At 37.4% G+C, this 25861-nt stretch overlaps 1 long non-coding RNA gene across 8 annotated transcripts in view; it reads left to right on the top strand.

Annotated features, from left to right (window-relative positions):
* LOC147656498 (uncharacterized) overlaps positions 1-25861 on the top strand; it is a 127936-nt gene that overhangs the window by 101292 nt on the left and 783 nt on the right. For 6 of the 8 annotated variants that reach the window (XR_015294332.1, XR_015294330.1, XR_015294333.1 and 3 more), the window contains one exon: positions 8017-8141. This is a non-coding gene — a long non-coding RNA (uncharacterized LOC147656498). Of the gene's footprint in view, positions 1-8016; positions 8142-23781; positions 24281-25861 lie in introns of those variants that run through there. The other 2 variants (XR_015294337.1, XR_015294336.1) reach the window with 2 other exon arrangements.

Raw genomic sequence — 25861 nt, forward strand, 5'->3', positions numbered from 1 at the left:
ATTCCAACCGGATCACAGATCGGCAAAAATCGAGGAACGACTTTTCCAAGCGAGATTGAACCACCACCACCTCCCTTCGTTCGTTCTAGCTTGATTTTCTCCCGTCGTAATTATATCGTCGTTTTATGCAATGAGTCAGCTCATTACAGATTCGAAATCGCTCACCGTAAGATGGAAACAGGCGCGAACAAAACGAAACAACGGTGCGCGTGTATACGTGGTGGTAATACGCGTAATAGAGAAGGGATTAACACGGTTAATAGCATCAAATTGTAACCATAAAGAATGGTGGATGGAGAAGTTGCAAGCGCAACAAACGTTGGAGCAAGCGCGAAGGTGTTTTTGCGGTTTTTAATATGCACGCGCGTTCGAGGATAGAGCGGCAACGGATTCGTTGCGAGCCGGATACAAGGGGATAATAATTTTTTTAATTGCCCACCGTCCACTGGACTAATGACTCTTCATTGCGCGCCCACCCCTCCTCTCCAATTAAAACGTACGGTTTAAAACACGCGATATCTTTGGCCGTTTGGCCAGATACGATTATACAACCCTTCGGCTGTGTGGTGGACGTCGATCCAGACGAGGAACAAAATTGCGTAATCTAATATCTGTCACGGTGGCAACGAGAGAGGGTAATTAAAAAGTGGATATTTTATGCGAGATGGCAGTGGGTGGATAGGTGTTTGCCTTTGATGGTTTGAAGGATTGTATTCTCGGTTGGTATTATTTTTTTTTTGGAAATTACTCTTTTGGGAGGTGGTTGAGAGAAGATGATTTTCTTTATTCTTGAAAAGATTGGCGATTGCAATTTAAGACGCGATCATTGTGTATATACTTGTTGTATATATATATTTATAATAAGTTAATATGTCAACTCTGATGACGTTTTAATTACTTCGTGTTTTCGAAAATCGGGTCATGCCGTGTAAACTGCGCTGTTCGAAAGTCCGTTCAAATACTTGGCGTGTGAAATATAATGTGTTCGTATTTCAAAATAAGATACGGGGGAGGGGGTGAGGGGAATCTTAAAAGAAAATGAAGAGCGCAGTTTAGATTTACACTCAGATCGACAAAATATTTTTCTTGCTGTAGAAATAATTATTACCGCTTCCCCTCCATCTCGGCAACATAGATATTTCCACCTCGAGTCCATCACAGTGATTATCAATTATCAAAAACCGCTTAAATTAGTCTTAAACCGGTGGATGTACAAATTTATTCCCTTCGAGAGGACTTTTACGATAATTTTACGCGATCGTAAACACGTTTTTCCTGTAATTTTCAACCGAAACCGGTGGAATGCCGATATCCCATGAATCTTACTCCAACCGCCGATTTAACAAGGTAGTACTCGAGGTAGCCCTTGCATTATTAATCGACCATTGCCCGTCGTCCTTTCCGTTGCCCGCCGTGTTAAAATTCGTTTCTCGATTTAATTTCGTCACTCGCGAGCCCAATTTATTTTTTAACGAGCGTATCAGCGCTGTTGGAGGGAAGGGGGGAGGGAAAAAAAAACAAGGACCAAAAAAAAAAAATTGGGAAAAAACGAGGGGAAGGCGAGAGAAGAAGGGAGGAGGAGGAGGAGGAGGAGGAGGTGGACGTGTCAGAGTCCGTTGAACAACACCGGATCGTTTGAAATAACACGCTACGGAAGCGTAAATAAATTAAACTGAGCTGCCGCGAGCAAATGTTACACGAACAACCGCGATTCTATGGCAATCAAACAATTTACACGCCTGAATTTACATTGGGATATGCGGTAATCGACGTTAATAATCGAGCATTGAAAATCCCCTCTCATCATTCGGAGACGCGAGGTTTTCTTTTTTTTTTTTTTTTCTTTTAAATATCTATCTATCCACGAGATGATGAGCCACGTCTTTAAATTTTCACACTTACCCCGACGATAAGTTAATTTTTCATTCATCGTTCGTTCAATCTCGTACAAATAGATCTCGGTTAAAAAAGAAAAAAGTCTCCAAACACTCGATGAATCTCTTCTCCAATCTCTGAATGAGTTAATCAGCTCGCCAAACAATTTACCCACCGCGCTCATCCCCTCTCTCTCTCTCTCTCTTTCTGACTCCTCGACCGCAAGCCCACCGCAGAAAAGAAAGGAGGGGAGAAAAAAAGAAGATGGACCCATCTCGTTCAAGAGACAAAAGTCCTCGATACGAAAGGATCCAACGGTTGGAAGGTCGATTCCCTTTGTGAAAAAAAAAAGGAAAAAAGAGGGAGCAGATAAAAAATGATAACCATAACGCCGAATCCTAATTATTGCTCGCAACGAGATGCTCTGCCGAGCATCTCTGTCGCGGGTGTGTCCACCGCGTTTCCATGAAAGGCATCGCCGTTTTGCGGTTTACCGATGGAGAGGCGAAACGATCGTCCGCCTAGGAAATAGCCCGGTAAATAGCGCGGATCCCCCTCGTTAACTCGATTTAATGGCGCGTCGTTAGCAGTCGTGGATGCTGGTGACCATTAAAAAAAAAAAAAAAAAAAAAAAAGAGAAAACAGAAAAAAAAAAGAAAGAAACGAGCACACTCGGAATTCGGGATACCCGGAACCGTCGAGGCCGCCATAGAGACAGCCAGGTTTCGAAGCTGTTGGAAACTGCTGCTGTTATTGCAGCTGCCTTGCCGTGTCGTACTCACTCGGCAATACCTATAAAAGATGATAACGGCTGCGATTGCGGGCGTATAAATACCGAGTGCTCGTGGCCGATCGTAATACTGTGATTGTACAGTATTTCAGAGATTTTGCTTTTTTTTTTTGGCGGGGGGAGGTCCTCGATGGACACGAATCGATTCGATCGTGTTGTAATAACTCTTGGCCAAGATTCGTCGGGAGAATTTATACGTAAAGTGGTTATGTAAGTCACTGTGTCGTCTCAAGGCAGTGGTGTAATTATAATCGATGATTGGGATCGGTGGAAAGGGGAATTTATATCGGATGGATAATAATTCTAATATCGCGGACGATTTGTGTAGAGATGGAAATTTTCTTAGGATATTGATATTTGATATTGTCTTTGGTAATAATAATGGGTGTGGGAGGAGATTTGATTGTAAAATTATACGCGAAATATTATGAAAGGAGTAGACGATGAGCATGTTTCTGCAAAGATGTTACTGGTTTACTGCTATATACTGGTGGGATCGTGAGTTTCTTACGAGAACACGTAAGACACACGTAAGACAATTTAAAATACATAGTCGTCTCGCACTTGAAAGATGAAGTTCAGCTTCGTAGGAATATAGGATTCCCTTTTCGCTCCTTCCTTTTGTTCCACCCTTTCTTTGTTGTTTGCAGTTTTTTTTCTTTTTTTCTTTTCTTTTCTTTTTTTTTTTTTTTTCCTTTTTTTTCAAAGTCTCGGGGAACAGTGGAAGAAGCATTTACAATTTTTATTTGAAATAGCAGTTTGAAGTAGCAGTTTAAAGTCGACTAATATTATCTTCTGCTTTGTGACATCGCTTTTACGTATTCCCTTTGCCTCATCTCTATTGTTTTAATCCTTTCCACGCGTTCGTAACCGGTGAAAAGCAGAAAGATGTTTACTATTTTTTTTTTTTTTTTTTTGCTGAACGAGCATTAATGTTGCTTCGAAAAATAAAATAAAATTTTCCTATATATATATATATATTTCGATTAAAAAGGAGTTATATTTTAAAGAAAGTTAAATTATGATAATTTGAGTAAATTACATGTAATATCCCGCGTTTGATTCTACGTTGTTCAGAATCTATTTGCGTAAACGTCATTCTAACGGTAAGGAAACAAATAATTTCACTCGAGGCTCGTCTATTCAACGGAATTTTTCTCAAGCCGAGAGATTCGATTCTTCTTCCTTCTTCAAGGAATCCTTATTTTTTTACGATAGCTGCAAAGAATTTCATTTCTTTAACAAGATCCTACGATTCGAATACTATAACGAAAGAGAAAAGAATTACTCTAATGTTACAAACAAACCATTTCTCCAACCATTGAAATTAATAATTGAAAAAATCAAACTTCGAATCGAACGTGTTACAATGTAATACAAATTTTAAACTCCACGATTAAAAATCCTTTCTGATAAGAAGAAAATCATTGTTCACAAGCCTCTAAATAGAGTCGAATTCTATTTAGAAAATCGAACCACACTGAGCGAGCCAAATTAGCAATCAGCGATACAATCATTCCCCATTTAATCAAGCACAGGAACACGTGCACGAGAAGCCTCGTAGCCAAATGACTCCATATTCAAACAGTAAACGTAGGCCTAGAACCGCGCGTGGTTTCCGCCCGAATGATTTCATATTCGAAACAGCAGGCCAAACAGCAACAGGAGAATCGTGAAGCTTGCCCGTATCATCTGACGCCTCTGTGTACCGTATTATTTCCGTATATGCATCGATTGTCGTTGGTCCAGACTCGGTGTCTCGGTGTTTCGCGAGCGCGTGCTCGTCCCGTGGAACGCGGCTGGACGTGCAGGATCGTATCACATGGCGTAGAAACGCATTATGAATATTCAACCGGGGGTAGCTGGCATGGCTGCGTTCGAAATCCATTATTCATCGCCGCGGAGGCATCGGTTCCCGCGTTTTCCGCCGGGTCTGGGTTAGGGGGAGGGGGAGGAGGAGGAAGAGGAGAGGAAGGGTGAAGGAGGTTAGGCGAGAGAGAACGGGGATGGAGAGAGAGAGAGAGAGAGAGAGAGGGAGAAGAGTGAGAAATGGATGATGGCAGGGGGAAGAAAAAGAGGTCGAGGAAGAGTGGAGATTAGATGAGAGGAGGGAAGATTGGAGTTGGAAGATTGGGAAGAGGAAGTTGTAAAAAGTGGGAAAGAGCGTTGAAAGAAAAGAAGAAGAGGATACGAAAGTGAGAAGGATGATATTGAAGAAGATTGGAGCAGTAGTGGGAAGGGGAAATTGTAAAAAAATAGGAGGGATAGGAAGGTGGATGAAGTATCGAAGAAGCGAGAAACGAGGGAATAAAATATTGGGAATGAAGAAATGAAGGATTAAGAGAGAAGGGGGAAAACAAAAGAAGAAATAATCAAAGGTATATAAAACTATGATTGAGAAGAGAAAAGGGAATTGTTGATTGGGAAGCGTAGCGTACGAGTTGCAAATTAAAAGTATAAGAAGATGAGAAAGAAGAAAGAATATTGAAAAATGACGGGAAACAAAAAAAAAAAAAATATGCTTCGTATTTTTCCTCTCTTAAATCGCGTGGCTGTTCTGTTTTCGATCCTACGTGTGCCTCTTTTGCATCGTCTCGTTTCTCTTTGGGATCCTCACCCTTCCAGTCGCCGGTTCCTCTGCTCGTTTCGCGTGGTTTTATTCGTTGGCGGAAAGAATGCGCCTCGTCCGGCCTAGCAATCAGTTCGAAGAGGCCAGCTGAAAGGGAGGAGAGGGTCGCTTACGCAACAGAACGCCCTGGTCGAATTTTTCGAATTCCTTGGCGCGCGAAATAAACCAGATTTCCGTGATCGGAATTGGTGCCGTGTCGAGAAATTGCTGAAATATTCGCCGCTTTTTTTTCCTTTCGAAATATGAAATTAACACTGTGACATCCATCGAACTTATTATTATTTCTAACGATCTTTTTAATCCAATAAATGTGCTCGATTGTTTCGTTTTAATTCAAATATTATATCTATATTTATAATCACTTCGTTTTATTACGTTTTATTCGACGAATAAACGAGGCAGCGATGCAAGAATATAATTATCTCAACCACCATCGAACATTCACGATAAATCGCCTGGTCGATGGCAAAAAGCGGCGAATCCTTCGGATTCCTTACGAGTACAACGTGCGTGCGCCATTTTTAAAAATAATCTACACAATAAATCATCCTCGTAAACAAACAAGCTTTCATCGGGACGCCTAAATCACGGATCCGGATCAAGCCGCGATATAATTACAACTTAATTATACCGAAAACAACCCCGGTATCTCTGCCGGGTTTCGTTTCACTTCCTCTCGTAAACATTTATCCCGCGGAAAAGAAGAAAAACAAGGAAGAAAAGAATAATCAAGATACGTTCCTCTAGGCCGCGAGTTAAGTAGCCAGACAGTTTTCTAGTTACACGCATCCAAGAGTAGAGTGCAAGTGCAACACACCGGTTATCGTTGGTCTTGGCGGCGTGTTTTACATGAAATTACGTTCATTATACCCGCGGCGCGTTAAGGGGAAGTATAGCGTGGAAGGGAAATGAAAAATCAGGCGAAGAAGGTAGCTCAGGAAAGGAACACCCGCCGCGACTTAACTTTGCATCCGTATCAATGCGCCCCAGGATCGCAGGGTTCGATGCCTCTGCTGTTACATTCTTGTGACATGGAATTTTCCCGGCAAAAACATCCGCGAGGTAGGATTAAAACGTGTTTACAATTAACTCGAGTGAAAAGTTTACTTTTCGATGTAGTTTGCGGTACCCAGGGATTTTATTCCTTTCTTTTTTTTTTTTTTTTTTCTATTGGAAAGGAATGTTTTTGCGGTTGGAAGATTTTGTTGGAATTTTAGAGAGTGATGGTAAGAGTATTGGTAATTATTTAAGAGGCTATAGTTGTTGGTTCGAATTAGCGCTGTGTTTGGTGAAGGAATTGTATCGTGAGGATTTCTTTTGGAAGTTGATATTTTTGACGCAAGAAATATATATATATATATGATTAAATAATTTTGGGGAATAATGTAATTGCGTTAGCATAGAAGTTTAGTGTAAGGTAAGCTATGTTTGTATTTATTGTTCCAAAATCAAAGAAATTAAAGGATTCTTTGAAGAAATAGGTGATTAAAAAACCTTTCAATTCGTTTAAATGGTTTTAGTTACTCAAACTTTTTGTTAGATATCTAATAAATAATAATTATTGGAATTTTTAGAAATTAATGAAATCAGAATTCGGGTAAAAAATGCATTAATAGAATGATAAGCTATCACTGATATCGACGTTGATAGCAATAAGGTTTTGCTATTGTATAAGATTTTAATTATTGTATAAGATAATAATTTAATTATTGCATTAAAGAAATTTCTAATAAAAGTAGAATTTAAATCTCGAAACTTTAGATTCAAATCCCTTAATAAGATTAAGATAAATAGATTTCAGAAGATTATTTCATTAGATTATTAAATAGATTTATATCAACAAAGTAAATTAATAACCAATTTTTTTTTTTTTGTGAAAAAGAAATTCATCTTATCTTTTTTAACGAAGCAAATATTATCTATTTATGTGCCAATTACATTAAATCGCGCCTACATTAATTATACCACGATTATTCCATAATGAATGGATTATAGGTTTTATACGTTTAACGTAAATATTGATGTTTCGTAAGTCCAATCGATAATTCTACGAAGCACAATAATAGTATATCCTTTCATTACAGCGAGGAGGCTGCAATTATTAATGTTCTTTCAACATTCGAATCGTTCTTAATCAATTTATAAAAGATTGCAGCGAATTGATGAAATAAAAGAAGAAAAAAAAACATGCCTGAACATTTATCATTATCCATCATTCTACAGAAAAATGAAATATCGGTGCCTTCGTATAATCAATACCTCTTATATTTACATAATTTTAGTTAATAAATCAACAACAATCTCTCTCTCTTTTTTCAGTACTTTCTACGATATTAATTTATGATAAATTTTTTTCTTACATTTCTTCGAAATATTTAATATCTCATTTTCAAGTATCTGTCCCACTCTTTTTTTTATGCAATATTAAATATTCATTAGTCATTTTCAGACATAAGCATATAACCTTTCTTTTTGCCTTTTCCTTCTTGCTCGAAATGAGTTCCAGTATTTAAACAAGTATCTTTACCTTAATACTTCCAATGCTTACTAAACTTTATACATTTCTTTTTAATAATATTCATTGCTCGAATATCTCTTCCTTCTTCTTTCAAATAATTCAAATAAATAATCCCAACACACAAATTCCTCATTTTTCCCCCATTATTCCAAATTAAACGAGATCATAATTCGATCGCTAAGTAGGCGTTTCGTCTTGTTCTAGGTAAGTTGTGACCGGAGAACCGCGGTGAACGTTTGGATAATATTTCGGCGGTAGAGCTCAGAATGACGTTCAGATGCATGCCAGCCTTTCAGACTCTCGGAGGTGGCGACTGCGGTGCATCCTGGGTAAGTGTGTTACACTTATGCAACTCGGTTGCCGCAATCCCCACAGTGTCATAAATCCACTCTTTCTTTCGCGCCAATTTTCCAATCAACGCGAAGTTAATCGATGCTTCGAAATGGTTTCAGAGTCAAAAATTTAATCCTGACGTTTAATCTTGCGAATTTTCCACTTTTTCGTCGTTTACTACGAACACATATTCGTCTCGTTGATCTCTGCAGGAGAAATTAAATTAATTTAAATTTTTAAGAGAAATTTTGAGTTGTTGAGCGATTTGATTAAAAAATCAGGGACAAAAAAGTTTAAAGACCGTATCTTTCAATTAGAAAGAGTGTCTAAACAAATAAAATAATATGATTCGTTGAATTTACACGAATAATTCTCCCTATCGGGGGAGATGGTGTCGGCTATTTTCGTAACGCAAATTAACTTTTTAACTCGAGCGAATTTGAAAAATTTTAATTCTCCTCTCCCCGTATCTTGGCGAGGATCAATGAAAACTTTATTTTCCCCGTGTTGCACGTTCGCTCATTTGTCTACCTATCTCGAGAGTACATCGTTCGACACGGCACGTTAAGCTTTGTCCGTACTCCACCGTTTCCTGATTTCATTGTCGGCCAGCATGATCCCTTATTTAATTTGAACAAGAAAGCGATCTCTTTTCTCGATTAGTCGCTCGCTTGAACAGTAACTCGAAATCATCGAGTATCAACTCGAGAAAAGAAGAAAAGAAAATGAATAATGAATATGAAAATTAGAAGAAAACGTAAACGTGGATATTATCTCACGTATGAATCGTTAAACGTGAACGTGTCCATGATATCTTACGTTGTGATCCACGTAAGAAGGAAACGATGACTTGTACGTATTCTTTTCCTTGATCATCGTTTAATGGATGGAAAATCGATGGAAAACGTTAAGTTTAAATGGTAAGTTTTTAACACAGATGCGTAATAATCATGTTCATGGAACGTAATGGAAAAATGGAAACACCGGTGTATTTTGTATATGAAAAATACAATCTGTATTTCTTTCATTCTTTTTTCTTTTTTTTTTTTTTTTTTTTTTTCAAATTTTAATTACATATTCTATTTTCATTCACTGCACACGCGTTAAATCTTTAATCCGGGTTTTTTTTTCTGGAAAACAATAAAAGTGAACGTGCAATATTTTGCGTAATAACGATAATAATAATACGTTTGAATTTTCTATGAGAATGTAATACAAGTATCAAAAAATTTCATCGCTCGAGTGTTACGCTACGTGTTCTCGTTGGGCTCGTGTATAAAAGATCTGTATCGTTAATGCAAAAGAGTTTATATTCAAGAGTTAAACGAAAATCACAATTGTTTCTTAAAGCACAAATCTGTGCAAACGGATAAGAAAAATTAACAGAATTTGCGACCCGGCACGCGTTAAATAATTTCCACGAGGCTAAAACCAGCGGCGAGACTTCGTACGGAAACAAGTCTCGGCCGCCATTATATTTTGCCGGCAAACCTGATAATTAATTCAACGAATTTAAACCACTGTAGGAAGAAACGGTAACATGAGAGAGAGAGAGAGAGAGAGAGAGAGAGAGAGAGAGAGAGAGAGGGAGAGAGATTCAATTAAAGGTACAATGCTCCTTTTGCAGGCTATCTTTATTCTTTTCTTTCTTTTACAAAAGTGAAATTACAGCACGTGATCCGTCGATCGATGAAATTTGTTGTGCAAAATTCGAAGATATATCGTAAATTTGTTCGTCGGTTTTGCTTATTCAATTCGATTCAATTGCACGTAATACGGGGGGGGGGGGGGGGAATTTTTCAAAGAAAAATCCGGGAAAACTGCTAGTCTAGTTGAATGGGAATAAAGTAAATTGTAGTAACAAGCTTCTTTTCATTAAGTTTACTTTACGCAGGATGAAGTTTTTGTTACTTACCCGCCCGAGAAGAAATTGCCAAGATTTTTTCCCTTGTAAAATAAAACTTTAAAAACTTGCAAAGTTTCTATTGGATTCTTGATGGATGCTTGTTAAATCAGAAATTAATTTCTTTTAAAATGTAGAGATGAATCTTTAAAAAAAAAAAAAAAATGAGAAAGAAATTAGAAATTGGTTGTTTAAAAACGTTGTATTTAAATCATTGTGTTGAGACAAGATTTAATTAAAAAGATTGTAATAATCAGTGTGCTCGTATTGCATCAGAGATTTAGATTAGATACGATGGATTGTTAAAATAATTACGGTTCCTTATCTGTGTAGTGCGATTGAAATTTTTACGCAATTTAATATCGAACATCGATAATTTTTGGACAGAAGGTATGTCAATGGATCAAAGATACGATCTACAATTTAATACGAAATTGTTCTCGATTCAGAAAGTAGAAGTAATCGTGTTCGGTATAATGTTACAACAGTTTTCTCGTGACGACTGTAAAATTCAAGAAGACGTAATCGCAACGGATTATCAATTGATAGTCGTGAAGTGTAATAGCAGTAATCGTCCCAGTCCATTACTGAATTTCGTGCTCTGCTTTGAACACCGATTATCATTCGTTCCAACATTCAATCCTGCCGATCTAATTTACGTATAATTTTCAATGCAAAAAATTGATTGCAGCAAAAGGTTTCGTATTTGGAAGTTGGAAATTTTGTTTTTTTGGAAAGAATTAAAAAAAAAAAAATGGCGAAAATATCGCAAGAAAACAATTTCTCATTTTATCGTACGTGGAGCATGGATCACATTAACATTACGTGCTCGAGTAGTAGTGTAATAAATATATTATCAAAGTTATTATTTATCTTATCTGAGGAATTCTTTTAGAAAAATTTGAACTTTTCAACGTTCAATCTATATTACACACTATCTATCTTCAATCTATTTAATCGATATTAATTTATAAAGTATACAATGTCCCAATGTCTCGAAGGGGATAAAGTTCAATTCTCAACGATCTTCGATTCGAAAAAAAAGTTTCAAAATAATTGTAGCCGTTTCATCGTGAAGTGGAAAAATTTATCATCTGTGAAAAGAAGGAAATCGAACGGATGTTCTCTTAATTCTTCTAAACTTTCGTAAAGTCCTCGTTTTCAAGGGGCGCTCGATATTTTATACAAATCGCGGACGAATTAGAATACAAAGTGGAGGATCGAGCGGTCATCACGGGGCGGGATTCAGGGAATTAGAGAAACGGGAAACGAGGTTGGCAGAAGCCATTTGCCGCGGATAATAAACGCGATAGAAAGCCGGCTTAATGCGGCTGCGCAGTTGTTGAAGTTTGTGCGGCACGACCTAAGGATTCAAACCTACCTTCTTATTCTCATTCCGTTGTTATTACTTTGTTTCCTTTCTCCCCTCTTTCCGAGCCGAGTAAATAACTCCTCGTCGTTTACTCACCCTACCCCCGAGTTTATAATGTAGATTATCTTATTTGCCTGTTGAGACTCGTTTCAAGTCCGAAGTCCGAGTTTCTTGGTTACTGGAAAAGCGGAGAAGGAAAATCGTCCGCCTCCTTCGTCGTGAAATCCACGGATTTATGAATGAATGACAGGAAAAAAAGGTGTGCTTCGCAGTACAGGAAAAATAATCGTGGTTGTATCATTAATTTATTTCATTTTTTTTTTTTTTTTTTGCTGTACCAGCGATTATGTTATTCCTTTTTTGATCTTTTCAATAAGATGCTGATCCTTCAAAAAAATTTAAAAAAGAATTGAAAAGAAGCTAATAATGTATAAATTCGAAAAGACTTTTTTAGTCTTAATAACGTTCTTCGTAATTCGTTTAGATTGGATTCAGTCTTATTTTCGAAAACGAGCCTTTAAATATAATAAAACTGTCTTACTTGATCCTCCGGCTAAAATTGTATTTGTAATCAAGAAGATTATTCATATTTACTCATTCAGTACTCATTTCACGAGTACAATTTTCTTTCAGACACTTGCGAGAGAAATCATCGAGATCTCGAATCTCACAACTTCGTTCATTTTTATATTATTCGAAAAAGTTGGCGAATAAAAATAAAGTAATCGGTTCGATCGGCCGAAAGGAATCCCCATTCCATCGTCGGCGCAAAAACTTTCCCCAAGAATTTGCCCACACCATTTGCCACGATCCACCAGTCCGTTCCATCCGTTTCTAGCCATTCGATCCGGCCGGCGAATCGCGCTTAGCGCTGCACCTTGCAATTACGCGGAAAGGCGGTCCACCCACTCCGCGACTCGGCTCGTTGCAGGCCTCCTCCAGCCATCCCCCTCCTTTTCATTATTAATTATCGGGTCGCCAGTGTGTTATTAGTGCACTAGGAGAAACCGGCCGCCTCGCGGCGCGACTCAATCCGAGGAGGAGGAAGGAAGCGGGCAAGCAAACGCTTAAACCGACGATGATAAATAACGACGTGGCGGTGGTGCACGCGCACGTATAATCTGCTCGACGGCCAGTCCCTGAGTGACACGCGGTTGTAATTACTGTTATCAATTAACGAATGGCAGGGGAGATTTATGAATTGAGAATAAAGGCTGCCGTCGAAGATCATCATTCGATATCTTCCGCGCTTATTCCCCCGTCTGTGGGTTTTGAGAATCTTCTTTCTTTTCCTTTTTTCTTTTTTCCTTTCGGATTCGAGCTCCTCGAATCAATTTTTGTCGCGATAGAATTTTCATCGTATGAATATTTTTAGAGAAATAAATAATCGACTCGTATAAATGGAACGCGTTGAAAAGCCCAGCCCATGTTTGTCAATTGGTCGCACTGAGCATCAACTCCTCAAGTAAGATCGTGCAATAACGATAATTAAAGTTGGAAAAAAGGAAAGGAAAGAAGGGGACAAGGAGTGGAAGCGAAGAGGCGAAGTCGCGGATAGTTTCTCTTCTGATTATTAGCCGGTTAATTAATGCAGCGTAATTAAAACGGCGTTGAAAAATGGCGCGCGAATCGGCGCGGCCCGCGTTTAACCTTGCGCCGTTTCGTTTTTTCCTCCCACGAAGGAACGAACGAACCCATTTATTTCTACGCGGTAATCCACGACAATGCACGAGCCGGTCGATCTACGACAAGCGAAACAAAGCGTCGTGTTCAGGGTTGGGTGGCGCGCGTGCACGCCGCAGACCGCTTCTTGGCAAACGAGATCCGCGCCGGAGAGCCCGAGGGGCGGCGAGTATTTCACCAGAATTTACGTTGCGTTTCACGCTGCTAATGCCGCCGTGGTATAATTATAATTAGCGGGCTACGCCCTTCACACCGCCCCCTTGGAAACTTTGCCGGATACCTGACGCGCGCGTATCCCTCAACCTTGATGTCCAGCTCTCGCGTGGTTTGGGGGGGCCGTTCTCTTTTCGATTTTCTTTCCAGATTAGTCGAATTTTGGGAATTGGTCCTGCTTTTTTTCTTTCTTTCTTTCTTTTTTTTTTTTTTTTTTTGGTTAAAATAGAGTTTATGTTGAACTCGATGAATGTGGTATGATTAAAGAATGAATATTCTACGCGATACATTTTTCCTGGATATTTGCGTAGATGGCGGGGCATTGTATTGGCCATTTTGAAGGGGAATATTTGAAACTGAATTTGACGGACAACAATATATGCACATTTGTGGGACAAATTTGTATTTTTTTTTTTTTACAATTTTTGAATCTGAAAAAGAAATATATAGACACTAAATCGGATTACATATTGTAGAATTGCAAATTTGCAACCACGCCATACTGTAACCCGAGTGAAACATATTTTCCCTCAGAGACTTTTTGTAAAAAAAATTACTTTTACTTCGCATTGTTTCAAATTCAATAATATTATTGCTCGTCGTAATTCACCGATAATTTAAATTCACCCCTTAAAATTATCCTTCGTACCAAGCGCAAAATAGAACGAAGCAACGTTATCCCAAAAGTAAATAAAAAGAAAAAGAATATACGAAAAAAGAAGAATCCCAAAATTTCCCTCCACCTCTCGAATTATTTCAAACGAAGACAGAACTCTTCTAGAATCTTCCTCGATCTTCAACCCTCCCCCTCGAGCCCAACCCTTCGTAAGAAACTGCTCATCATGCCTAATCGAGATTTCCTTTCCAAACTTCTCCGCGAATCGAAGATCGTATCCTATCGAAATATTCCAATCTCCCCCGTCCAGATACCAAACCAAGAATCGAATCACGCCCCGTCTGTCGTCCAAAGGGTGAATCCTATATAGGCCCTAGGTACGCGAATAGATCTCGATCTAGAAGAAAGAAAGAAAAAAAGAAGAAGAGGAAGAAAGAGAAGGGGAGGAAGATGCAAAACAAGCTCGCCTCGTCCGCCACTTAGCGCGGCGCGATCACGGAGTTTCCATGGGCGAGCGTTTTGCACGGCATGACACCGGCCAATCGCGCGAAATTACGATGGAGAGGCCGACGGGGGAGGGCGGGGTGGAGGACGGAAAAAAGAGGAGAGGGAGGCGAAAGGGGGTGAGGCGAGGAAGAAAGAGAAGTTGGCGGGCGAGGGGGAGAGAAGAGGGGGTGGGAGGAGGAGAAAGGCGAAAAAAAAAAGGGAAAGAAAAGAAAGGAGAAGAGAAGGAGAATGGTGCGCGTGCCTCGGGGCTAAGTCTTGGGCCTCGCGTGCCCAGGCATGGCCTCGTCTCACTCTCGAGCGTTCGCGGTCAGAGGTCATCATCGAGCACGAGCCACCTTCGGGTTCTCAACCTCCCCTCGACCGTGTTGCCAACGGTATAAAACTGCCTCATTAAAGGCGCTCGCGAATTCCGAGCGTGCCTCGAATTCGGGACGAGATCTGGTCCCCGATTTTTATGGCGGATTTTATCATCTAAAAAACGCTGATCTTTTCCTTCCTCCTCGTTTTTCTTTGGAAAAACTTTGCTTTTATAGTTCTTCTTCTTCTTCTTTTTTTTTTTTTTTTTCCGATTGATCTTTAGAGGACCGAGCTTTTTTGGATGGAGATTTTCGTTTCGAAGAACGATTAATTCGGGTGATTGTGGTGTGATACTTTTTTGCCTATTATTTCACGTGTAAATATCATCGAATGATGTTTCGCATTTTGTTGTGAATCAAAAGCGATTTGATTTCACCATCCCTGAGGATGAAGATTAACAGTTGATAATTCTCTGTATCGAATTCACTTTTATTTCAGTTCTGTCATTTTTTTAACAAAGCATAAAAATTTAGTTTATATTAAAAAAAAAAAAAACTACTATGTATATATGATATTGATACATAAAGATATATTTGGCCATGAATCAATTATTCGATCCACTTGATGATGTTTCTCCATATCGTTACAAGAAACGTAGCTCGCAATCGAAGCATTAAACCCCTGTTTGAAATCCGCCCTGATCAAATGTAAAACATCCAACCCGATCATACCAAGTTCTCTTGCCATGCGTTCTCTATTCCATGTGTTTGCATACAACGTTCAACGTCCCTCCACGAGCCGTTTCAATAAACTATCACGTAAGAGCAATAATTACGAATGGACGCGCACGAACCGACCGATCGTGCATTAAAGATGATCGGTAAGAGGCGACGCATGACGGTCATTAACAAAAATCTCGTCCACGGGGGATCACCGAGTCATTCATTTCCTTTAATAACTATAAATTACGGGTTATCTGTGGGGCCGGGTTTCGTGACCGGCAAGTCCTATGAATTTCATCGTGAGCACGGCACCCCCTGTGTAACCTTGTTGTCTATCTAATGCGCGCGATTAAATCGCCGATGGACACACAGAAGGAGGGAAAGGTACGCAAGAATTTAGAAAAAAAGGGAATCTAAGAGAGAGAGAGAGAGAGAGAGAGAGAGAGAAGGAAGAGAACGATGAAGGTAAAAAGAATAAAAGAAGAAAGTGGATGGATACGCGCATACGTTGTTGTCGAACAAAACGGATTTTTCTAAGGCAGTATGTCGGCTTGTAATCAGACTAAGTGGCCTGTTTCACATTTTAATGCCGTAAACACCGTCCGAGCTCGGCCAACGTATCGATTTGAGAAACGATCGCGCGTTTTAAGCTCGAAAGCAGAATGTGTGTATAGGATGCGGCTAGTTTTTCCATAGAATTTAACGGGAACGGTCTTAAATCATACACTTTAGACCGATCATTATTGGAATGTACCGAATCAGTTATGTTTTAATAGGGGGGATATTTATTACCGTCAGCTCTAGGTGGATATCCTCCTTTTTTATATTCATTTCTATTTTTTTTTTTTTTTTTTCTTTTTTTTAGACCAATTAGTCGGCTAAACATATGAAGGTATTCGAAACCGGTTCCCACGTGGCGTATGAATTTTAAACGATAATTATTTTCCGCCTCCAGTGAGAGATAGTGTTATGGGGGCAGAAGGGATTTGAAAGCGTAGGAAGGAAACCTTTAATAATGATCGTGGATAGGATGATTAAGAAAGTGTAGAAAGATTTGGATTTAGGTGGTTTGGGAAAAGTAAATTGGTGTTTAATTTACAAGGTAATTGAGGAACAGCGGTTAGTTTGATTTATGGGAGTTTAAAGAATTGAATTAAAGAGTCTAGTAACTTTTGTATATTGGCATTTCTGGGAAAAGTGTCTATCGTGATTTGTAACTATGCTCTTCAGATAATTCAGAAAACGTGGGTAATAGTAGAGACCTATAACCACGGAGAAAGTGCAAAAATAGATCGGTTATCTTAGAAGAGGTTGTACCCTATATTCTGATCCGAATATTCGAATAATGATAGAATCTTATCATTCAGATACTCGAATGTTTTGTAATTGCAACTCGCGTTTCAAAATTCAAATTTTTATATTTATTCCATATCCAAAATATGGTATAATTAATACATTATAAATATATGAACATATATTTATATTGGAATTTAATAAAAGGATCTTTTTTTTTTTTTTTTTTTTTGTTTAATTTTAGTCTCTAATGATTCGAATATTATTCTAAACGATGCTCTAAATCGTGAAAGATCATGAAAATTTCTGATTAATTACACAAATCGTAACGCGAAATGTAGTATTTCACAAAATAATAGATCTAGGTATTTTGTATCTTGATTATGTCTATGCTGTAAGTCCTAGTTCCAGAAGCTCTTCGGATACAATCGCAGAAGCCGGTAAATGGAGTCGGTAAGCAAGATATCTGCTGGTAGTTGAGAGGATAACGAGAGATTGTACATTCATTCTTCATTTTCTCAGTAGATGGTTGTAGTATATATTTCTGTATCCAAATGCGCGAGATATAAAATGCGAGAGCATTTCTGAAGATATTAACTTTGAATATATTTATACATATTAAATACGGATATGTATTTCATATCAAACAATTGCTCGTTCATATTCTTTTTCATTTCGAATAATTAGTGCTGTGATTTTATTTTTATTTATCGTATAATATGATACGTGTGAAACGAAACGTAATCTCACGATAAAATGTATATTTTGGCCAAAGTTTTATTCTTATTTAAAATAATTAAATATATAATAAAATACTCGTACATAAAATCATCAATTCAGATCGATCCACATACTCATCACTTTTCTCTCTTTACAACTTTTATTAATTATTTCCATAAACTGTTATATTATCCGTTATAAATAATTCTTTAAATTAAAATTACCTATACACACGGATATACGTTACATTCTTTTTCCACACAAAGATTAAACATAGAATTAACAAAACTCTAATCATTACAAGCACAAAGGGAGAGGTACAAGCCAGGTGCCGAGATTGTCGATCGAATCGTTATCGAGTAACGTCCACGAGGAATATGCAAGCTCATCGTAGAAAACGGCCAATTGTCGGCGGCAATATACGTGTGACGGATAGCTTTTGAGATTTACAAGAAGATATCGAGTTGTTCCTTTTCCCTCGCAGAAGGAAGAAACATCTAAAGACATTTTCTTACCGTTAACCCGATAGGATCTCCTTATTGATAGAGTCCGCGAGGAATTTTTAATTAGCCCGGAGCACGTCGATTAAATCTTGTCGAGTAATTACGAGCCGGCCCCTTCAAGCTATCTCGTAACTGTGCCCGCTATCGAGCAATTTCTTGCTTTCGTTTCGCGATACCACGTTCCAATTTTTATTTCGATTCGACGACACTCGTGAATTTCTTTTATTATACGATTAATAATTATATCGAACGGTGCTGAAATTGAAGGAAACTTCTTCGAGGTTTACCGTATACAAAATTTTGCGAATTCGAATTGGGTATATTTTTTAATTTTTGATTCTTAGTTTTAATTTATTCGTCCCTTATTTTTTCAAATTTAGAATTACTTATTGTCTGATTGTTTTCAGAATTTCGTTATTTTAAATTCCGTAAAATTTAGGATATTTTTGATCTCACAATTTCGCTTTTACAATAATTATTTCTTCGAATATTGGACAGATTTAATTAATTCATTAGCGCAGAATTTTCGGAATAAAATATTCAAAGTTGGAGGAAGGCGAATATGAGAAATATTCGTATTACACAAGGAAGAGAGATACGATTCAAATCAAAGTTAACTTTTAATTAATCGCAAATGCATCGATTACTTTCACTCACAGAGTTTCCCTTGATAATTATTATTTTATATAAGTGCAATCGCCAGCCCAGATTGGAATCACATTGTATTACCAATGTGAAAGTGTTCACGACTCGGCGATAACAGATATAATTTTGCTGAGAACGATCTATAGTTCTTTACCAGTTTTGTCGTTTCATTCCTTCTTAGTTCAGTCTTTTATTTTAACAGTAATTCCTTTCATTCCTTTTAAAGTTTTTTTTCCTCTTTTCTTTTATTACGAAATAATAATACGTAACACGTAATTGGTAACTTATACTAATTTCTGTTTCAAATTGTAACATAAAAGTAAATTAAAGAGTAAATACCACAAATACTTGTTTAATTGTTTAATATTACTCGATAAAAAAAAATTAATTCTGAAATAAATTGAAAATTTATTATAATATCAAAACAACTTGTTTTGCAATTTAAATATTATTGTATATTACTGCAATAAATTTATTTCTGTTACTTTTTAAAACAGTAAAATTAAAATTTCTAGAATGCAAATAAATATTTTAACACAAGTTTTTACCATGTCTTTTACGATCAAGGTGCAAAGAACGATCCAAGCTCGATAATAAGAATATAATAATATCAACGATGCGCATCCTTCAAGCTCATCCTCCTAAACGTAATCAAAGAGACTTGATTTGCAATTAATGACTTCTTCGTTGATGATTCTTGATGATCTTCGACGGTCGGTTCTTTCGGCCTATTAATGAATGTGTCTCGATTCATGACTCAAGATTTACGACCTTCTCTCCACCGTTCTGTTTCATGCAACGCAAGAACAATGTGTCTTTCTGTTTCATTTTTATTACCACTCGAAAAATATAAAATGAATCGGTCTTTGTACAGTTTATAACTTGATTGCAGCCTTTGATATTTTTATTCGACAACATAATCTTCAACGTAATTAAAAGTAGAATAATTGAAAATAAATAACATGAAATTATAACACAGTTTATAATAAATTCTCGTACAAGTATATTTTATTTTTATAGCTTATTTGTATAATTGTTAAATTTTATTTCTCACATATTATTAATATCAAATTTCAATCTTAAATGAATTCAAAATTCAAACAGTATTCAATCTTTATCTATTGAGAAAAAATTTTCGATAATTTGATTTAAATTTAAAAACGGATAAAATTTGTAAAAATTTCAAAACAAAAAAGATTAATATCCTCGTAAGCGTGGCTAGCGTGCTTTTACGTCCAATCGATCGATCGAAAAACAATTCGACCTGAGACGAGAAACATCTCGATCGATCTCGTGTAGAAAAGAAGAACAACGACGAATAAATTAATCCTGCGTCCGATCTCTTTTTCGCGTTGTCACTTCTGTTGTCGGTCTCGGATCTCAAAAGGAGTACGCGCGATCAAATATCTCACGTGTGGCGTGTCAGCCGGTTAGAAAGTTCGCTCGATCCTCGAAAATGTCCCTCATGCATTAATCATTGTCTGGCTCGCGCGATTCTCTAACAACACTGTTCGATTTCAATGAGTGTGCACACACAGCCGGCAACAAGGTGGAAGAGCCAGAATGGAGGACAAGATTGATATATAGGTTTCTGTGCTAGGATCTAGTATATCGTTGATGATGAATAAATTTCTTTTCTTCCTTAAGTTTTTATTTAAAGAAAAAAAAAGGGGGGGGGGGGAAAGAAATAGAATTCTTCGATATCGTGAAAGGATTAAATCAAATTTAATAATTTGAAAAGCAAATGAAAAAAATGGGGAATAGTCGTATCATGGATATTGTTGATTTGAATATTGTCAACTCAAGATACAAAGATAAAATTTTAAAATACGCGAGAAATAGAATCCTATTTTGGATTACTGTGAATTCAAATTATTTCATTGCTATATTTCGAATAACTAATTTTTCAAAAATAAAAATACGAGTGTTGTATAATTTATAATTTAAAATATCACAATTAAATGATTCGATTTTAAATAACCGAATCACGCGCTGCGTTATTACAATGGGAAACTATACACTGGAAGAAATAATTTATCTTCGTTCGCGCAATTACCGTATGGTTGTTTAAACGATGAATCGAAATAGATCGCGATTCAGATGATGGGGATAAAACGTCGGTTACAAAAGAAGCTCGCAGCATTTCCATCCCGAAGCTTTGCCATTCATTCACAGAGTTATCGCGACGTATCCGTGCCGGAGAAAAGAAACGTGAAAGCAATTAGGGCATCGTCGAGATGAAATCTGCGTGTGAATTGACGACGGTGCCGCGTTGATGAAGTCGCCTTGCCTCGGGATCGATGCGAATAAAAATTAAGCCGGGGATAAAGTTTGACGTTGACCGGCGAGCAGCTATCTTAATCGCGCAATCTCGTTGCTTGATTTTAAATCAATTTCGTCGTGGATATTTTTAATGGAAAATAAAATGAAAATTTTCTTCTTCGTTATAAAAGTTTTTATTATATATATTTTCTTTTCTTTTTTAAATGTCTTGTCTTCTTATCTTTATTCGATTATTTCAGTTTGTACCTTGTACCCACAGACTATTTTCAAATATCATTAACTCTTTTCAAATTTTGATTTTTTTTTTTTTTTTTTTCCTTTCGTTGTTTCCTTATCGCGAATCCTTCATACGTGAAAAGTATTAACGTACGAGAGATGTTTTAATTTTAATTTTAATAAGAATTTTTTTTACGATCGATAAAACATGTCGATGAGTGAATGGTTATATAAAATATGACACGGAATAATTTGTTCGTGGCACTTGTCTCACTGATGTACAACGTATAGGAAAATTGATGCCTTGTAAAATTGAATACATTAGCATTAAATAAATTTCAGAAAAATTTCTGAAAATTATTTTGTGCTGCATCCACGAAGAAATTTTGTTTGGCCAAATATAATAAAATATAATAAAATTTATAGTTTCGACATACGATTCTATTGTCGTTTTTTTTAATTCACAATGAATCAATTCTATAATTAATTATGAAATCGTCAAGCGAATCTTTGCTCTTTGCGATTTAACCTTTGAAATAGAAAGCTGGCAACGTGATCGGTGATGCTTTCACTGCACAAATTAACACAGTAACACTATCGATCAAACTAATAAATTTGTTTGATTACGTTTCTAGCTGCGTGCAAAGAGAAATATATAAATCATCTTACTTACTCCAACTTCAATTATTTATTACTTAAAAGGTAAGCTTCGTTTCAGAAACTCGACCCTCCAATAAGATATCCCACGAATGTCACATTAACACCTTGTGCATCCTCCCATCAAACGGATAAACTAAACTTAATCTATTTATTCCCATCCATAAATTACTTGTATATCGTAACGCTCTCGAAAGAATAATCGGGGATAAACGTTGCCGCGGCACACGGTTGAAATTAAAAGCCTGAAAGGAAGATTTGCCGTGGACACGAAACGATGTAATTTGCTGTGTCATTGGAGACCAGCTCTGGTCATCGTAGTCGACTAATACACACTCCGTAAATTCCAAACGATCGCGTACGTGACTCGCCTAACTTCGAATTGCGTAATGCACGTTGCGCCCGTGCGAAATCTTCAAAAGTTGCGTGCAATGTAACCCTTCGAGGATTAATTTCAATAACTCCTCTTGTAATTCTTCCTTGAACGGATTAACCAAAACCGTTATTGTTATCCACGATAATGTATCCCATAATCGTATCTTTTTTATTAACGATTCATAATATATTTTCGAGTAAATAAAATTTTTGACATTACAATTTTTATTTCAATTCGATTGTAATTTTTTCATTTGAAGTTAATTGCTTTAAACTACGGTTATACAGAAAAATATAATATACAGTTTTATGCGATTGGCTGGTAAAGGCGTATAATTTAAAGAAGCGACTCGATCGGCGTGTACGCACGTTCCGTCAACGATCGTCTCGCACGATCTTGCCAACAATTACCGATTTGCTCAATTTTTTCGCGACGTCTAGCACGATTTCCCCGGCCCGGATGTTACAGTGTAAAACAGTACGGAGTGGTGAAATGATAGGGGTGGTGAAAATGAAAGGATGCGTGGATGCAACGATTCTAAGCCGAGTTATTCGCAGAGAATTGAAATTAACGTGGAAAACTTGATTCGTGAATTTAAAATCTAAATTATGTCTGTAAATTTTTAAAGATTTTTATTTGTTGCGCTTATCGATGATTTGTGTTTTTCTTTTGTTACCGATTGTTATTCGTGTCATTTTCATCATCAGGGTAAAAGAGGGAGGTTATTTTGAATAAAGTTTTGCACAACTTGTGTGCGTGCAAATATTCATTTTACAGGACGATGAAATTAATTGCAACAGTTATAAAAAGATCGGCTTGCACGTTTTTCAAGAATTATCTTTAATATAATTAACGACCGATAAAGATATAAAACGTTTGTAAAACGTTTTCAAAAAGTATAATAATAAATCAGTATTATATTCACACTTCAATGTATTCAATTACAAATTCAAATACAAATTACAAATCAGACACGATCTGACGTTTACAATCCAATGTTGAATACGTCGAATATATATATCCTTACGTTGGCCAAGAATTCACGCTGAATCAAAAATAATAATAAAAACTAACGATTCGACGAGTTAATTTGTAATTTTCATAATTCTCTTTCGTGATTTAACAATTTTGCATCGAGCCAGGCATTAATTAATCGATAATTTATCGATCCCATTTTTATTCGGTCAAAACATAACCGCGCAACAAACTTTTACCACGCGACTAATTAAATGTGATTAAACGTAACTGATAATCGAAAAAAAAAAAAAACTCATTCGAGAATACTATTAAATTAAAAATTCTAATTTATTTTATTTAGATACCAAATCCAGCACACAATAATTTTCTTTCTCTAATTTCTATCAAAGTTTATTTTCTCAGAATCGTTAATTTCCAAGAAGAAAATTATATAACATAAACGCCGCGTTCACGAACTTCCGTTTCATTAGAGTCGAATCCCACATTTCCGGGATCCATCCCACTTCCGGAAACGGACGACTTTCTCGAGACGGGGCGTCGCCGTGTTTTTTTCTTCTTTTTCTTTTTTCCCCTCCCCACCGCGACATTTTTTCGAATCTCGAAGCGGCAGACAGCGAAAAAGTCTAACGTTGCTCGAACCCGTTTGCCCTAGATGCCCGCTCGCGCGCGTGCACGCACGCAGACACGCGTTATGAACGGAGGAACAAGGTGCGTTGGTCACTGGGGCGTTGACCTGGCTGGACCAAAGGAGCACGAGCGGAATCTCGCCTCTGGAGCGAGGATGAGCGGCCAAGGAGCCTCCGTTTTTTTCCTCCTCCTCCTCCTCCTCCTCCTGTTGTCCTCTCGCGCCGGTTCCAAGCTTTCGAGTATCCCTTTCTGGGACATTTAACAGCAAACGAGGTGATTACACGAGGAGGAATCATTGAAGAGATTCGTGGAGTTTTCGTGATATTATATTTAAAGAAGTGAAAAGCACTTTTCATCTCACGTTCGAGTTTCGAATATTATCGTTAACTCGGAATACGATCGAAGGGAGGAGAGTGAATGGGAGAGGAGGTTGTTCGAAATCGAATTTATCTTTCTGTGTAAATTCTCTTGTAATAAAAAAAAAAAAAAAAAACAAACATCTCTTTCCCCTCTCCTGAAAGAGAGAAGGAATCCAAGGTATTTGGAATCACCACCTCGAGCATCGCGTGTTCGCCTCGTATCGAGATAGGCTCGTGCGCTCGCCTTTATAGAGCATAATTTCCTCGGGCACCATGATTCGCGGGGAGGAAAAAAAGAAGGCGGCTCGAAAATAATCCGGTTGGCGTGTCGTTTCACGCGGTTCGACCCTTCCTCTTCTTCTTCTTCTTCTTCTTCTTCGCGTGGAAAAAGAAAAAAGAAGAAGAAGAAGAAAATCACGTCTTCGGCCCATTCGTCGTTGACCCAATTCAACACGGACAATTTCGAGTCGCAGAATCGGCTACTTAATGAACTTTTAAAAGCCGTCTATTATCGTTCCACTATAATCAGGCATCGGTTCCGTACGCTTAACGCTTTTTCGATTCTCGGCCGAGGTAGTAATTACGTCATGTGGATTCGACCGGATAACGATTATAATAACTTTGCTCGACTAACGTTACGAGCAAGGTTTGAAAGCTGTTGCCCCCCCTCCTCTCTCTCGAGGTCGTCCTCGAAAGAATCGAAATTTTTTTTTTTTTTAAGAGGGAAAATCCGAAGAACGAGAGGTGGTTCATCTTCCTGCACTTTTTTGTTCAAACTTCGCGCCGTCCCCGATCGAACTTCCTCCTTGAGAGCTGTTCTTATCGATTAATTAAAAGGTTAACTAGTCGATGATTTTTTCTTTTTTAAATAATTCGACGATTGCTCCAGCCTTTGATCCTTTTTCTTTTGTTTTTTTTTTCTTCGTACTTTTTCAGTCTCGCGAAAAGACTTTCTCTAAAATTATCGAGCAAATGTTATCTTCGTTTTTTTTTTTTACTAGAATATATCAGAGAATGCCAAAATTTCGAGTTTCATCCCCTCTGTAGAGAAGAAAAGAAATTTGCAATTAATATTCTGCATACAAGTTTTCATTCTTGAATTTCACGAGTTATCGTTATGTTTTCGTATAAACCTTTCGTTTCATAATATTGTCGAGAAATATACACACGTCGTTCTTCCTCTTACCACGATTATTCACGCGGGATTACGTTATGAAAGATCGATGCAACACCTTTGAGCTCTTTGATGCGTCAGCCGTGGCCGATTCCGTTTGCGAACCGGCGCGATTGTTGAATTTGTCAAGAGATTATTACCGATTTAACCTCGCACGCTGTGTGTACTCTTCTATTCGTGAACGATGATTATTGCCTTGCCTATTATATGCCCGCCAACGATAATTCGTTTTCCAACACCGTGTCGTATTCCACCGTCAATCGAGCGATTTCTTCCAAGTGTTTATCGATCTTATGACTAATCGTATTGAGTCTTCGACCGTTCTCCGATATACGAACGAGAGCGAGAATAATTGCATTGTTAAATCATCGATGAATTTCGTTGTTGTAAAGATACACGGTGACCTATAGTTTTGCTCGTGCATAATCGTCACGTTAATCTTACTTAAAGTGAAAGAAGATATTTTAAAAGAGGCTTAATCTATCATTTTCGTGATAAGAAATCATTTCTTATCCTTCCAATTAGAAAACTGATATTGATTTAATTTCTTCAATCATGTTTTCCATTTAAAC

This window comes from Apis florea, unplaced genomic scaffold (assembly GCF_048593485.1).
Source record: "Apis florea isolate Af1SG1 unplaced genomic scaffold, ASM4859348v1 contig_3747_pilon, whole genome shotgun sequence".
Classification (NCBI taxonomy): domain Eukaryota; kingdom Metazoa; phylum Arthropoda; class Insecta; order Hymenoptera; family Apidae; genus Apis; species Apis florea.